The sequence below is a fragment of the Cervus canadensis genome, chromosome 9, assembly GCF_019320065.1.
Source record: "Cervus canadensis isolate Bull #8, Minnesota chromosome 9, ASM1932006v1, whole genome shotgun sequence".
Classification (NCBI taxonomy): Eukaryota; Metazoa; Chordata; class Mammalia; order Artiodactyla; family Cervidae; genus Cervus; species Cervus canadensis.
Genome location: NC_057394.1, coordinates 62,624,931 through 62,641,607, shown reverse-complemented (window position 1 = coordinate 62,641,607; position 16,677 = coordinate 62,624,931). Strand labels below are relative to the sequence as shown.

The following is a 16,677-nucleotide window of genomic DNA, read 5'->3' as shown; positions in this document are numbered from 1 at the left end:
TTATATTATAATGTTGCCACCTTTCTGTGGGGATTTGATCCTAAATATGACCAGAAAAGTTAGTCCCAAAATGTCCCCTTGGCAATGATCTATTTCTTGATTCTCATTTCATTCTAAAACATTCCCCAAGGGGCATACCGAGTGTGGGTGCTTTTATTTATCAATTTACTCTTAGAACATCAGTGAAAAAGTAGCAATTCTTATTTATGTTTCAGAGACATCCAGAGATGATTTTAAATTCTTGCATATTGACTAACTGGCTTTCAGTTAAAATGTAGATTGAGCACAAACATGTACCATTTTTCCTCTAGAAACCTCAGTAGGGAGGCAGTAAAGGCAATAAAACATATAAATCCACATGTACATAGAGAATGCCATTGTAGTGATATTACTCCTCAACAGAAAAGAAAAACTGTTTGGAAGAGATCCTCTCCCATCCTCCAAGCTCCTTCACCTCCCTCACTCTTTTTTTTTTTTTTTTACCTCCCTCACTCTTAAGTCTCTATATCACAGCTACGGATGATTTCCAGCACTCTCCCACCCACAGCCCCTGTGTGTCCTATTTACACTTGATGTCCAAACCGAAAGCTGGTTCCCAATTTTTCAGCCCCTTGATTCTTCCGCTGGCAGCACATTGTACGTTCTGTTCCCCCAACCACCCAGAAATTAGGGTTTAACCATCTCAGGCTTAACCATCTCATAAATATACACTATTCCAGACATCCCGGGCTTCCGTCAGCCCTAAGTAAAATGTCCACCTTGGGGAAAGTGCATAGACTATTTTTACGATTACACGCTGTCATCTTACTCCACATTCTAAGCTTGCTGAAGTCCTCCTACATCATGGCCCAGAAAAGAACAAAGGAAGAAAAGAAGAAAAAAGATTAAGCAGAAGGTGGCTCTGTAAATTTCTAATCTCCTCTCTTTCCCCTGCTGGCGCAAATTTTATTTTACCTTATTATAGTTCTCATTTTTTTTCTGCCTCTTCCTTTCCTTTCCACTATTCTTATTACTTCTTTTTTCTCTACCTATACCTGCTATAGTTTAACAAGATATTAGAAAAATGAAATCATTTTGGAATGATTGACATTTTAAATTTTTTATTTTCATTTTTTTAAAATTTGTTGAACACTAGCATTTACTGAGTGCTGGAAACCAATTTTAGCAGAGATCACAAAGTGGTGGCCCATAGACTGTATCCACCTGAAGTTTTGTCTTTAAGTATTTGAATTTTTTTTTAAGTTTTTGGCCATGCCACACAGCATGTGGGATCTTAGTTCCCTGACCAGGGGTCAAACCCATGTTCCCTACAGTGGAAAAACCTAGAGTCTTAAGCACTGGACTGCCAGGGAATGATTTTTTTTTTTAATTTAATATATTTGGTACATAACATTGAAGCTGAAGCTCCAATACTTTGGCCACCTGATGCAAAGAGTCGACTCATCGGAGAAGACCCTGATGCTGGGAAAGACTGAAGGCAAAAGGAGAAGGGGGCGGCAGAGGATGAGATTGTAAGATAGCATCACTTACTCAATGGACATGAATATGAGCGAACTCTGGGGAACAGTAGAGGACAGAGAAACCTGGCAGGCTGCAATCCATGGAGTCCTAGAGTTGGACCCGAGAGTGACTGAATGACAACATTGTGTAAATTTAAGATGTACAAGATGTTCTTTGATACACTTCTGTATTGTAACATGGAGAAGGAAATGGCAGCCCACTCCGGTACTCTTGCCTGGAGAATCCCATGGACAGAGGAGCCTGGCGGGCTACAGTCTGTGGGGTCGCAAAGAGTCGGACACGACTGAGCAACTTTCACATCATGTCACGTATTGTAATATGATTACCATTGTAGTGATGTTTATCACATTACATAATTATAGGACAATAGTATTGTCTAGATTTAGAATGATTTTTTAAATTAATGTACTTCTTAGAGCAGTTTTAGGTTTATAGAAAAATTGAACAGAAAGTACGGAGCTCCCACATAGACATCCCACCTTCTGCCCACAGTTTTCCTATTATTAACATCTTGCATTGGTGTGGTACAATCAGTGGACCAATATTGACATGCTATTATTAACTAAAGTTCACAGTTTTACACCAGGGTTCATTCTTTGTGTTGTACAGTTCTGTGGTTTTGATAAATGCATAGTCATATACCCACTGTTATAGTATTATACAGAATAGTTTTCTGCCCTAAAAATGCTCTGTGTGCCAGCTGTTCATCTCCTTCCCCCACCCCACCAACCCTACTAACCCCCTGGCAACCTCTGATATTTCTACTCTGTCTGTAGTTGTTTTCCAGAATGTCATAGTGAGAATCATACAGTATGCAGCCTTTCAGTCTGGCTTCTTTCATTTGCAATATGCACTGTTTCCTCCATGACTTTTTCACTAGCTCACTTCTTCCCATAACTAAGTAATTTTCCATTGTCTGAATGTACCACAGTTTGCTTATCCATTCATCTATTGAATTACATCTTGGTTGCATCCAATTTGGACAGGTTTAAGTAAAGCGGCTATAAAAATGTGTGTGCAATGTTTTAAGTGGACCTGAGTTTTGGCTCATTTGGGAGCATGATTGCTGGATCATATGGTAAGATTATGTTTAGCTTTGACACAGACTCACTTTTTAAATATTTTTAAAGTAAAGAAATGAGGCACTTCTTCTGACACGGAAAATAGCCTTTCTTCCATTGCTGCTCCAGTCCTGCTCAATAGTAGGTCTCATAATGCTTAACACGTTAACCATTTATCTTCTAAGTGTCTTCTCTTGAAGATCCTCTGTACCAGAGCCTTATAGACCTGGATGCCCTGGACAAAATTTCCTACGTAAGATCTTTTTCTGGGGTTAGTGAAATTTGAAAGGAGATAGGTCAACTTTGACTCCAAAATCTGCTATTTATCAGCTCCTAATGGCAGCTACTTAGCCTCCCATAGCCTCAGCTTCCTGTCCATAAAACAGTGATAGAAGTAAGAGCATAATGGGATTGGAGAAGGGATTTGATGAGACACCATGTGCAAAGCTCATAGGACAGAGTCAGGGACTTAGGAGACTCAACAAAAGTTTATTTCCCCGATTTGATTAAGACTACTTGAATGCCATACTACATTTTTTTCTCCGCATTTCATTTCATTGGTGATGCCAGTGGTTAGCCTATCTCCACTCAGGAGACCGGGAAATCACTGATAAGACTTTTAAGTGAATTCTTGAAAAAGTCTTGAAAAGCTTTCTAAGAATGAGTGACATTCTGAGGAAGTTATTCAGATGGAAATTGACCTTGGCTTCAGCTCTCTTGATAGTGCTTCTCTTAAGGATCTTTAATGCATTACCTTCCCTAGAGTATCTGCATTTTAAGTGAGGGTTCCAAAAGATAATGCAGAGGAATTAGTATCCAATTGAATTTTAATCGATCTTGTAGTTTACTCACTTCAACCTGCCCTAGGAAATACCAGTCTTTCTGCAACATAGCCTAGCATGTCTACAGAATTCAACTCAGACTCTTCAAACAACCATGGCAAGTCCCACAAGGATTGCAAGGCTCAAATGAAAGGAACACCACTGTTGAGACTGATCAGAGCCTTGTGAAAATGTGACTGCTGTCTTGTTTCATTTTGTTTGTGGATGTAAGTATAAAAATTATTTTTTGTGGAAATAGATTTATCTTTAGGCATGTTTTGGACCTAGCTAGCACGGGAAGGATCCAAAATTAAGTAACTTCACAGAGATAGAAAGTGCTGAGATCTGCTGATCAGTTTTAGGATGTGTCGTATCTCTTAGAGCTAGCTCAGTGCTTTGAAAATGAAAGTGAAAGTTGCTCAGTCATGTCCCACTCTTTGGGACCCCATGGACTGTGTATAGTCCCTGGAATTCTCCAGGCCAGAATACTGGAGTGGGTAGCCTTCCCCTTCTCCCAGGGATCTTCCCAACCCAGGGATTGAACCCAGGTCTCCCACATTGCAGGCGGATTCTTTACCAGCTGAGCCACAAATGCTTTAGCATCATAAGAAATTATATCTCCTCTTTGTCTCTCTGAATGGTTACCAAGGGATTAGCCATTGTTTAAATGCACCTATATTATGAGCATCTGCCAGTTATAAACCCCAATATTATTTCCCGAGGACAATTTATCCTCCTGATTTTCAGGGTTATGTTATATTTGTATCATGGAGCCAGTGTTTTCCCTTCCTCAAAAGAGAGCATGTCTTATTTATCCCTGTATTTTGTGTACATGATGCTGAATATCTATTGACAAACACCATGGTCTTAGTGTAAATCAGAAAATGAAAGATGCCAAGATTCTCTCTTTACAGTGTAAATTAGCAACCCAATGGTTAACAATTTCCACTTCACAATTTACAAATTCCCCAGATCACAGATACCAACCATTATAGCACAGAATTTTTTCCATGAGGTTCAGTCAGATATCGTTTAAAACTCTAATTGACCCCCTAGGACCTTTATAATTCTATAAATAGAGGAGTAGACTCATTTATAAAGCAACTAATATGAATTCTGTCTGGAAGATTTATTGAAATAGTTTTTGAATTGCCTTTCCTTATTTCCTTATGGGGCAAATGGTAAAAGCATTCATATCATGGCTCCAAGCCACCGCCAATGTGGCATTCCCACTCCACCAATTATTCTAAACTCCTGTTTTGCTGTTTAATCATCATTATTTCTTAGATTACTTAGTTTTTGCTTCACTTTCATGCTAACACTCTGCATTGGTTGGTTTGAGTTATTTGTTGTTGTTTTTCTGTTTGTGCCTTTGTTTAGCAGGAGCATTTTCCATAAAATACAGAGGTTCTCTTGCTTCACAAAAGCTGCATGGATTAGACAATGAACCAAGGACCCTGAAGTTAGGCTGAGATGAGGATCCTGGGCCTTGGGTAGGTCTCACCCCAGGAACATGACTCACTCCTGCCAGTGACCCTCACCTCCGTGTGCAGAACTCAAAAGGGTAGCTCAGGAAAGTTCAAATGACTACGTTCTGTGGACCGTTGGAGTTACTTAGCTGTAGTTGAAACTGCACAATTCTCTAAACGCCAATGGTCTTATAATGATTTTTTTAATTTTAGTATAATTTGTGAATATACAGCTTGTTTGAGTCCAAATGAGAGGGAGCCTAAATGAGTGTGCCCCACTGTGAGTCAGGATTGGGCAGCTTGCTTTATGCTCGAGAGACATGACATCGTTTAATTCTCACAGTAACTTCATGAAGTAATTGTATTGTTCCCGTCTTAAAAGAAACGAAAGCTCTGAGATTTAAATTTTACCAGCTTTATACAACTAATAATTGGCCAGGAAATAATTCAAAATGGGGTCTGTCTGACTGAAACCTTGATGCTCTGACCACGGCATCAGTGTCACCTGGGAGGCGGCTGAAAATGCAAAATCTCTGAGAAACTGCTACCAGTTTATAGACAATTATAGATGGAGGGCTGACAAATGTCAAAATGCCTGGGAAGGAAGGGAAAACTAAAAACTGAGGCAGAGAAGGATGGCAAAGATCAGCAAAGTTGAATTCACTACTTGATTAGGTCATTAAACTTTGAATCTATTTTTTTCTCTAGAACCTTATACCCTACCCTCAGATTGCTTTAGATTTCCTCTCAAACATTCTCCTCTGTAGTATTGCTAGTCTTTCAGATCCCAGTTAGTGAGGTGGCCCTATATGCTCATGGCCTATCCTAGGGGTCATTGTTAATTATTCTTTTTTTACTCTTCTGCACGTAACTTATCACAACTTCTTTTAGATTCGCCTCTGAAATAAATAGCAAAATCAGTCACACACCACCATCACCACCCTTGCCCCAAACATTGCATTTCTTTCCTGGGTGGTCTTATATCTCACCATCCTTCCCAATTCTCTTGAACATCGGCAAGTCATTCACTACACTTGCAAAGTAGAAGTCAAAGTAATACTTTAAATTATCACTAATAATTCTTTACTGTATTTAGAATAAAGTTCAGACTCCATGATTCAGCAGCTTTTTCTACCAGCCAATTTTTTTGTTTATCACACTTGAGTTAATGCTGGCCTTTTTGGGAAACATATCAAATTCATTCTCCCCTTAGGGTCTTCATACATCTCTCTGTCTGGAAGGCTCTCCCCCAGATCTTTCCATGTCCTTTTTCATCATTCACATATCAGCTCAAATATCAGCTCCTTGGAGGAGTCGTACATGCCTACCTTAACTAGAGCAGCCCCTCCTGATCTGTGCTCATTCGTGTCTGATTATTTTGCAACCCCATGGACTTCAGCCCATCAGGCTCCTCTGTCCATAGGATTTTCTTTGACAAGAATACTGGAGCAGGTTGCCATTTCCTCCTCCAGGGGATCTTCCCAACCCAAGGATCGAACCTACATGCCCTGCATCTCCTGCATTGGCTTCTTCACCACTGAGCCACCTGGGAACCCCAGCCCCTCCTGATGTTTATTCCGTTACCCTGTTTCAGGTCTTTGTGATATCATGGACTATAGCATGCCAGGCTTCTCTGTCCTTCACTATCTCCAGGGGTTTGCTCAAATTCATAATCCATTGAGTCAATGATGCCATCCAGCCATCTCATCCTCTGAGTCAGAAACAACTTAGTGACTGAACAACAACAACCCTGTTTTGTTTTTTCCATAGCCCTGCTGCAAGTTAGGTTTCTCTGGAACCAGAAACTGAGGAGTAGTTTGCACGGAGGAAGTTTATTATTGGTTGTCTTGATCAACACCCGAGGAAGGGAAGGAAGACAAAGATAAAAGCAGTAGACAAAGGGAGATATTGTGCTACAACTACAGTCTTAACAAAAACCTCAACAAACCCCACAGCTGAGTTCTGAAGCTGCAAAGTATAGAGATAAACTGTTTCAGCAAGAGGCAACAAGTCTGACATCCTCAGGTCAACCTGTTCCTGGATGCCAGTGGCTCTCTTCAGTTCACAATATTCCAAAGGAAGTCAACAGCCAAAGCTATCCATTTGCAGCACTCCCAGCAGCTTGGGGAATACGCTTCTTGGTACTGAACGAGGATCTAGGCTGCACTTCACAGAGTTCACAAGCCCACCCTTTGAATACTCTTCTTCATAGACATTCTGGAAGCAGTTTTGTTAAGATTAAGATGCTGGTGTATCCTTTCTCAAGTAAAACTTACTGAGGTTTGGCGGCATTAGGTACAGCCTCAGCTGAGCAGCCAGTCTTGGAGTCACAAGGGAAACTCACTGTCTGCTCCTCCATCATCCATTCTATATTCTCCTCAACCTCACCTAGTACCTCTGCAGGGCTGGGTGTCTCACCTGGCAAAAAGCCGCTAGCAGAGTCCGAGCTCCCAGTCACCATGTTCTTCTCTGACTAAGGTTTCTGAACTTGTCTATTACAGTTAAAATTGGGCAAAGTAGCACCAGTTCAATTCAGTTCAGTCACTCAGTCGTGTCCGACTCTTTGTGACCCCGTGAATCACAGCACGCCAGGCCTCCCTCTCCATCACCAACTCCCGGAGTTCACTCAGACTCATGCCCATCGAGTCGGTGGTGCCATCCAGCCATCTCATCCTCTGTCGGCCCCTTCTCCTCCTGCCCCCAATCCCTCCCAGCATCAGGGTCTGCTCCAATGAGTCAACTCTTTGCATGAGGTGGCCAAAGTACTGGAGTTCCAGCTTCAGCATCTGTCCTTCCAATGAACACCCAGGACTGATTTCCTTTAGGATGGACTGGCTGGATCTCCTTGCAGTCCAGGGGACTCTCAAGAGTCTTCTCCAACACCACAGTTCAAGAGCATCGATTCTTTGGCATTCAGCTTTCTTCACAGTCCAACTCTCACACCCATACATGACCACTGGAAAAACCATAGCCTTGACCAGATGGACCTTTGTTGGCAAAGTAATGTCTCTGCTTTTTAATATGCTATCTAGGTTGGTCATAACTTTCCTTCCAAGGAGTAAGCGTCTTTTAATTTCATGGCTGCAGTCACCATCTGCAGTGATTTTGGAGCCCCAAAAGATAAAGTCTGACACTGTTTCCCCATCTATTTCCCATGAAGTGATGGGACCAGATGCCATGATCTTAGTTTTCTGAATGTTGAGCTTTAAGCCAACTTTTTCACTCTCCTCTTTCACTTTCATCAAGAGGCTTTTTAGTTCCTCTTCACTTTCTGCCATAAGGGTGGTGTCATCGGCATATCTGAGGTTATTGATATTTCTCCCGGCAGTCTTGATTCCAGCTTGTGCTTCTTCCAGCCCAACGTTTCTCATGATGTACTCTGCATATAAGTTAAATAAGCAGGGTGACAATATACAGCCTAGACATACTCCTTTTCCTATTTGGAACCAAGGGAACATTTCATGCAAAGATGAGTTCGATAAAGGACAGAAATGGTATGGACCTAACAGAAGCAGAAGATATTAAGAAGAGGTGGCAAGAATACACAGAAGAACTGAACAAAAAAGATCTTCATGACCCAGATAATCACAATGGTGTGATCACTCACCTAGAGCCAGACATCCTGGAATGTGAAGTCAAGTGGGCCTTAGAAAGCATCACTATGAACAAAGCTAGTAGAGGTGATGGAATTCCAGTTGAGCTATTTCAAATCCTGAAAGATGATGCTGTGAAAGTGCTGCACTCAATATGCCAGAAAATTTGGAAAACTCAGCAGTGGACACAGGACTCGAAAAGGTCAGTTTTCATTCCAATCCCAAAGAAAGGCAATGCCAAAGAATGCTCAAACTGCCGCACAATTGCACTAATCTCACGCTAGTAAAGTAATGCTCAAAATTCTCCAAGCCAGGCTTCAGCAATACGTGAACCGAGAACTTCCAGATGTTCAAGCTGGTTTTAGAAAAAGCAGAGGAACCAGAGATCAAATTGCCAACATCCTCTGGATCATCGAAAAAGCAAGAGAGTTCCAGAAAAACATTTCTGCTTTATTGATTATGCCAAAGCCTTTGACTGTGTGGATCACAATAAACTGTGGAAAATTCTGAAAGAGATGGGAATACCAGAGCACCTGACCTGCCTCTTGAGAAACCTATATGCAGGTCAGGAAGCAACAGTTAGAACTGTACGTGGAACAACAGACAACTCCACGTTCAAGGTCAGGAGGGGCGGCCGTGAGGAGATACCCCTCGTCCAAGGTAAGGAGTAGCGGCTGTGCTGTGCTGGAGCAGCCGTAAAGAGATACCCCACGTCCGAGGTAAGAGAAACCCAAGTAAGACGGTAGATATTGCGAGAGGACATCAGAGAACCGACACACTAAAACTGTAATCACAGAAAACTAGCCAGTCTGATCACAGGACCACAGCCTTGTCTAACTCAATGAAACTAAGCCATGCTGTGTGGGGCCACCCAAGACAGATGGGTCATGGTGGAGAGGTCTGACAGAATGTGGTCCACTGGAGAAGGGAATGGCAAACCACTTCAGCATTCTTGCCTTGAGAACCCCATGAACAGTATGAAAAAGCAAAATGATAGGATACTGAAAGAGGAACTCCCCAGGTCGGTAGGTGCCCAATATGCTACTGGAGATCAGTGGAGAAATAACTCCAGAAAGAATGAAGGGATGGAGCCAAAGCAAAAACAATACCCAGTTGTGGATGTGACTGGTGATAGAAGCAAGGTCCGATGCTGTAAAGAGCAATATTGCATAGGAACCTGGAATGTCAGGTTCATGAATCAAGGCAAATTGAAAGTGGTCAAACAGGAGATTTCAAGAGTGAATGTCGACGTTCTAGGAATCAGCGAACTAAAATGGACTGAAATGGGTGAATTTAACTCAGATGACCATTATATCTACTACTATGGGCAGGAATCCCTTAGAAGAAATGGAGAAGCCATCATGGTCAACAAAAGAGTCCAAAATGCAGTACTTGGATGCAGTCTCAAAAATGACAGAATGATCTCTGTTTGTTTCCAAGGCAAACCATTCAATATCACAGTAATCCAAGCCTATGCCCCAACCCATAACGCTGAAGAAGCTAAAGTTGAACGGTTCTATGAAGACCTACAAGACCTTTTAGAACTAACACCCAAAAAAGATGTCCTTTTCATTATAGGGGACTGGAATGCAAAAGTAAGAAGTCAAGAAACACCTGGAGTAACAGGCAAATGTGGCCTTGGAGTACAGAATGAAGCGGGGCAAAGGCTAATAGAGTTTTGCCAAGAGAACGCACTGGTCATAGCAAACACCCTCTTCCAACAACACAAGAGAAGACTCTACACATGGACATCACCAGATTGGTCAACACCAAAATCAGATTGATTATATTCTGTGCAGACAAAGATGGAGAAGCTCTATACAGTCAGTAAAAACAAGACCAGCAGCTGACTGTGGCTCAGATCATGAACTTCTTATTGCTAAATTCAGACTTAAATTGAAGAAAGTAGGGAAAACCACTAGACCATTCAGGTATGACCTAAATCAAATCCCTTATGACTATACAGTGGAGGTGAGAAACAGATTTAAGGGACTAGATCTGATAGGCAGAGAGCCTGATGAACTATGGACGGAGTTTCGTGACATTGTACAGGAGACAGGGATCAAGACTATCCCCAAGGAAAAGAAATGCAAAAAGGCAAAATGGTTGTCTGAGGAGGCCTTACAAATAGCTGTGAAAAGAAGAGAAGCAAAAAGCAATGGAGAAAGGGAATGATATTCCCATTTAAATGCAGAGTTCCAAAGAATAGCAAGGAGAGATAAAGCCTTCCTCAGTGATTAATGCAAAGAAATGGAGGAAAACAACAGAATGGGAAAGACTAGAGATCTCTTCGAGAAAATTCAAGATACCAAGGGAACATTTCATGCAAAGTAGCACCAAGAGGCACCTAAAAAATATGGGTGTCAAGTAGATTCTTCCCTGCCTGCATGTATGACAGTCTCCCAGTCTCCTCCTGATGCCAGGAGATATCCCCTTCTGGCCTGTTGGTCCCTTGGCACAAGGAACCCAGAGGGCCCAGCTGTCAACTATGGTTACAGGACTCAAGCCGTGCCCTCTGGTGGAAGGACCAGAGGGAATCAGGGCCATTAAACCTATAGAATCTAGACATGCAAGGAGAGGAAGAGAAATTCTCTAAGCAGGTAACCGGGGGTGATGGTAAGCAGGGCCAGTCTTGCCTCCACTCCTAATTCCCAGAATTCTGTATTCTGCCCGCTGAGGATGCCACACCGTATAACATTCATTAATACCAAGTAGACACTGCACCCTGGATAGGGACCTGCACCTCTTTATGAGGTATGGTCTCAAACTGCTGCCTCAGCTGTGTTGTGAGTGTGGCGCTGCGGCGTGTGCAGAGCTCCTCTCTGCTGTTGTGAGTGTGGCACTGCGGCGTGTGCGGAGCTGATCTTTGCTGTGTTGTGAGTGTGGCGCTGCGGCGTGTGCGGAGCCGGGCTCTGCTGTTTTGTGACTGTGGCATTGCAGGGTGTGCGGAGCCGGCCTCTGCTGTTGTGAGTGCGGCGTTGTGCTGTGTGCCGAGCCGGGCTCTGCTGGTGCAGTACATGGTAGGACCAGAGCATCTCACAGTCTTGTGCCCACTTCTGCATTTTGGTGCGTCCATGTCGCATTCACCTGTGGGAGCAAGTTGCTCCCAGCATCCCTGCAGTGAAGCCTGTGAGCACTTCCCCTGTATCTGGAGCCATGATAGTTTTAACACCTAGAAGACTCACCTTTGTGAGGTGAGAGTTGGGACTAAGTCGCTTTCAGGACACATTTCGGAGTCAGTTCTTCCTTTAGCCTGGGGCAGAGTTGTAAGTGTGAAGGGGCAACCCTTTCAGGACTACCACAAGCTTCAGAATATTATAGAGAAGCCAAAAAAAAAAGTCAGATTTTGATGACTGGAATTTCTGGATCAGTGTAGACCTCCAGGGCTAGGGTTCCAGATACCACAGGCTTATCCTATTAAAGTTTATGGAAGGTTTTGGGCCTCCATTGATATTCATTCTGTTTTATTCCAATCTCAAATTACAAGTTAAAGAAAACAAAAGGAGAAATCGTATCCTTTAAACTCATTTATTAATTATGTGCATTTGCCAATTGGATGAAAAACAAGATGCCAACCTCTTGCCAAAAGCCAAGTGGAACTGAAGTTAAGTTATATACTTACCCAAAGAAAACTTCATATAAATATAGTTAATATTTTACATCTAGAACTATCTATCTATATGTGTGCTCAGTTGCTCAGTCATGTCTGACTCTTTGCTGCCATATGGACTGTAGCCCACCAGGCTCCTCTGTCCATGGAATTTTCCAGATAAGAATACTGGAATGGGTTGCCATTTCCTACTCCAGGGTATCTGCCTGACTCAGGGATCAAACCCACATCTCTTGTTTCTCTTGCACTGGCAGGTGGATTCTTTACCACTGAACCAACAGGGAAGCCCATCTATCTGGATATCTGTGTACATTTATATGTACTGATATATAGAAGGACATATCAGATGTCACCTGATTTCCAGATAGTGAACCTTGCAATATTTCATTACAAATACACTCTTCAAAAGCATAATTTTTCACTTAATGACTAGGACCAGTCTATCCAAAATACACTTTTGATAAGAATATGAGATATGTGGGAAAGACAAGGAAGAAAAATCTAGGAAAACCACTAATGCCAAAATCGAACTGAAAATGCAGGGACCTGCCAAGGTCATGCAAAGGGCGTGCTACGTGTACCTGGCCGCTGATTTGGTCAGCCAGGCTCCACGAAGCTGTCAGCTCAACTGCAAAGACCAGTATAGGATTTTCTCACCCACCCTTCTTTGTACTTTGGTTTCTGCATGAACCTAAGTAAATACATTCTTCCTCTGGAGGGGTGTGTCCACCTTCTGGTGTGGGTCTGGTTACTGGCTTCAGAGAGGAACCAGACTATTGAACTTGGCCACGAGAACCGCGGTTTAGGACGCCCGTGAGCCACAGTCCTGTTTGCACAGGGAGAGGAGCTGGCTGCAGGGATCAGGGAGCTGCTTCTGCTGCTGCATTTCAGTGAGCAGACTCGATCAACAGCATCGGGACATGGGAAGCCCCAGCAGGCTCCAGCCTCCTCTGGGATGAGGCCAGTTTGGGGACTTGAGCCTGACACAGAACTTTTACACCTAATATTAAAGACACCTAAGCAACAGCACATCCCCAGGAGGCTCTTTCTCTGAAGAGTCAGCGTCAAGGCTGTGTGGCCTTCTCTTTCCTGACCTATTGTCTAAGACCACACAGATAGAAAAGGCATCTTCTTTTGAAGAGAGTTAAGGAAACAATGCATAATAGTTGCTACTTAGCTCCGGGAGTTGGTGATGGACAGGGAAGCCTGGCGTGCTGCGGTTCATGGGGTCGCAAAGAGTCGGACAGGACTGAGCGACTGAACTGAGCTGAACTGAAACATCTTACTAACATAATTAGCAAACAAATGCAAGCAAAAGGTTACAAATTGAGTGAGTGAATTTAGAATTTCATTTTGTCCTTAGATTTCCCTTTCTCAAACCTTGAGAGCCAGAATAAATTAACTCCACAGGTGGGACAGGGGAGTTGAGTATAGTCACCAGGCGAGCAAGATTCAAGGATACTGTTGAGACCCCAGTGTGTTTCTGGTTTTATCCGGTTGTGCTTTGGTGGGAAAACATTTCACAGCAGTAACTCTGTCAATATTACTCCTCGTAGGGTGTCTCTGATTCCTCTCGACTTATTTCACTGACAAAAATCATGTTTTTAATCTGCTTTGCATCACTGAGCCAACTGAGAAAATAGTTCCTGTTCCTCGTCAATTATTGAAGCTCGTTGTCAGCAACTATAAACCCCGGAGGCAGATGACAGCCCCAGAAGCTGAGAGAAGACAGCCCAATCTGTGGAGCCCAGTGGGGGAGGGGGGGAAAGGGAGAAAGAAAATCACTCTTGAATGGAAAATTGAAGAAACTCCTGTTTCAGTTTAGAATATGGGTGTGAGGGAGCTCTTCACAAACAACCCAAATCAAAACTGATGAAAAAGTCTTCTTGGATAAAGTTTTATGCTATTTCTCTTGTACTTCTTTCCTTAACATCTTACTTGGTTGGGATCAGAATCAATCAAAGTGATTTAAATGATAAGTTTCAGAGGTAAAGCTTGTGGGCACTTAACATAGATATTGATTCCAAAAAGTTAGTGTGTAAAATAAAACAAGTCTGTTTATCACCAGATGGAACTTAAATGAAGAACACCAAGTATTTTCCTGGGGTTCCTGTGAGTCCTGTTCTCCCTGTTGTCAGTTTTAATTCATGATCTAATCATTCAGTGAGTACCTGCTGAAGTCTCTCAGTAACTTCCCCTCTGTTCCTTTTAACACTTGGCCACACTGGGTCTCAGTTGCTGCGCAGGGGTCCCCGTTGCAGTGTGGGGGCTTCTCTCTCGTTGTGGTGCTGGTGGGCTTAGTTGTCCCAAGCCATGTGGGGTCTTAGTTCCCAGGCCAGGGGTCGAACGCATGTCCCCTGCATTGGAAGGCAGGTTCTTAACCACTGGACCACAAGGGACGTCCCTCTCTGCTCTGCTTGAAGCAACTACTCCTAAGAAAGAACAGAGGCCGTCAGGTGTCAAGGCCAGTCTGCTCAGTCTTGGGTAGGGAGGCACCTTCCCCTCTCCAAGTCCCAGGGGCCTGCATCTGTCTGACCCTAAGAGTGAATGCCCCCTTAAGTTTGACACCCTTGGCACCTCACTCGCCCACCCGAGTCTAAGCCCTGCCTCCATAAAGTTCACTTTGATGAATTTTATGATTCCAGAGACATCTTGGGTATAAAGATCTTGTCTCTACTCTGTCTCCTCATAGTGGAAAGCTAGTAAAAATGTAAACAGCTCGCCCTGACTCCAAGATTAATTGCACCCCGAAGCCCAGCTGTAGTGGCTGCTTCCAAAGGAGCTGCCCACACTGGGGGTAAGGAAGCGCCATCGCACCAAGGGAGGTCACGAGGGCACTTGCTGAATGCTGACACTGGACATTCTTGCTCAGTGTTGATCGCTTCTTTGGTTCCTGCCTTGTGCTTTGGCTCTGAGCTTTGCTAACTGTGACTTTTGGCTCTGGTTCCTTTTGGGCTTCTGCCCGCTGGCCTCCACGTTTTCTTAGTAGCAGACCTTGCGGCTCTGACCGTCAGCTGTGTCCTTGCTCTGGCGTGTTGCATTCATTCCCTTTAGGTCTCCTGCTCTCTTTTCTCCACAGTCCTGGGCTGAGGTCCTAAGGCCATGTCACAATCTTCAGTTGGGTCACTGACAGTGTGTCCTGGAAAGGAGAAAGGAGACCAGAAACATTTGTTTTCTATTATTCTTCATGAAAAACAGACTTAAAAAAAATAGATTCTGCCCTTCTTTACTACATAGGTGTTATAAAGATTAACATCCGTGGAGCCTGTGTGGATTAATGTAAAAAGCAGCCATGTAGAAGATTGCCAAGCTATTGCCTTGGCAACATCCCCACGTTAGGAACAGACCTAAAACACAAGCTGTCATTATAAAATAAGGAGGCTGTTTTTTTCCCCTACCAAATGCATCAAACTGTTTACTTCTAGGTAACTCTTGTCCCTTTCAAATTAGTCATTATGGGGAAATGATCACTTATTTCAGCAATTAATGCCCACTCAAAAAATTTTTTTTGCTCAACTCTCGGTATTTCCTTTAAGGACAGAGGCTTTTTTTCTTTCCCCCAAATCTCCTTAGTGGTAAAGTGTCTTTATTTTAACAAGGTTGTCCTGAATTTAAAACAACCAAATCTGGAAGGAAAGTCAGCCATTAGTCAGGGAAATATTGGAGAGAGACAGATACACAGAGAGAAATTGATTGATTCCACCTGAAACTAAAAAGAAAAAAAGACTTGACTCTACAGTAGTGAGGTGGATGTGTGTGTCTGCAGGCATGCATGTGGCGGGTGGAATGATTGTGTATAGGAAAGTCATAGAGAATAGCCCTGGTATTTCAATTTGTTGGTAGTGACTTTACGTCCCACTGAACAAAGAATGCAGATCTAACAGGCCATGCATGCTACAGCTTCCATCCCTGTCAGGACAATTTCTCAGCTTCAGTCTTGATTAGAAGCATAATTTTTTTTTTTTTTTTTTAAACAGACGATGCTGTCAGCTGGAAGGAAAAAGTCCCACAGGGCACATCATGGGAATATCTCTCCACCCAGGGTTCACATAGCTTTGTCATCATATCTGATCTCTGCTGCCACAGATAACCAGCAAACAGAACTGAACGTGCAGACTTGGGAAGGCTTTCAATTGAATTTTTGAGAAAAAGGTTACTATACAGACTGGTCAGCTCCTTTTGTGCCGCTACCACTATTCTCTTGGTCCAGTATTCCTTCCCTCAGGCCTCTCTGTGCCTTTATAAAGATCAGCAATTATTTTCAGCTCCAAGCAGGATGCTGCCATGCAGGGGCTCCCCAGAGGCAATAAGTCTGGGAGAGAAGGTGGCTGATTTACAGATCAACAGCTACCTGGTAGATACTGTGGGATACCTTGCTGTCAACACCAAAGGATTGAAGAGCATAGCTTTATGAGCCATAAAAAAAAAATCTGTAAGAAAAAAAAAAAAAGAAGAATCAAAATCTTTTCTCCTCCTCTTGAAAAATCAAGTGGTTTCTTTCTTTCTCTTTGGTAGTTAATGCCATTTTTAGATGCGTATGAAAAAGACAGAAACATTCTTGCTTTGTGAATTCTGGTATTTTAACTCATACTGTGTGTAATC

At 42.9% G+C, this 16,677-nt stretch overlaps 1 long non-coding RNA gene across 1 annotated transcript in view; it reads left to right on the top strand.

The window, feature by feature from the left end:
- Positions 1-16,407, top strand: part of LOC122447529 — a 30,958-nt gene extending 14,551 nt beyond the window's left edge. The window contains exons 3-4 of the long non-coding RNA XR_006271267.1: positions 14,144-14,238; positions 16,053-16,407. This is a non-coding gene — a long non-coding RNA (uncharacterized LOC122447529). The remainder of the gene's footprint in view (positions 1-14,143; positions 14,239-16,052) is intronic.
- Positions 16,408-16,677: the final 270 nt, after the last annotated feature.